This window comes from Etheostoma spectabile, chromosome 7, assembly GCF_008692095.1.
Source record: "Etheostoma spectabile isolate EspeVRDwgs_2016 chromosome 7, UIUC_Espe_1.0, whole genome shotgun sequence".
NCBI classification, from domain to species: Eukaryota; Metazoa; Chordata; class Actinopteri; order Perciformes; family Percidae; genus Etheostoma; species Etheostoma spectabile.
Genome location: NC_045739.1, coordinates 26,576,799 through 26,577,240, shown reverse-complemented (window position 1 = coordinate 26,577,240; position 442 = coordinate 26,576,799).

Below are 442 nucleotides of genomic sequence, written 5' to 3'. Positions count from 1 at the left end.
CTATATAAAATACAGCACATTTACATTTGCTATGCTAACCGTTAACGTTGATTTGCACAACAGTCCCGCATTTCTCTGCCTTGAATGGACTGTATACATCGCATATACTGTATATATATATATATTAATATTAACAGTCTATGATACATCGCTACGTGCTTTACATATACTGCCCTGTATCACACAGGAGGACACAGCAGCTGATCCACTTTGGGGCTGAAAACGAGCAGACGTTTCTTAAATCATGTGTTCATGTACCCATTCATTATTGCATTGGTACTGTATTATTGTAATCATTTGTAATCAATTACTGTTCATGCACTTGTATATTGTTGTTGGTTTTGATACGGGACAATGATGAAATGTGGGGGGGTTACTGGCCAACAGGCATCAGACTGGTCTTCGAATATCAGAACAGCTGTAGTTAATTTGTTTGTTTGTG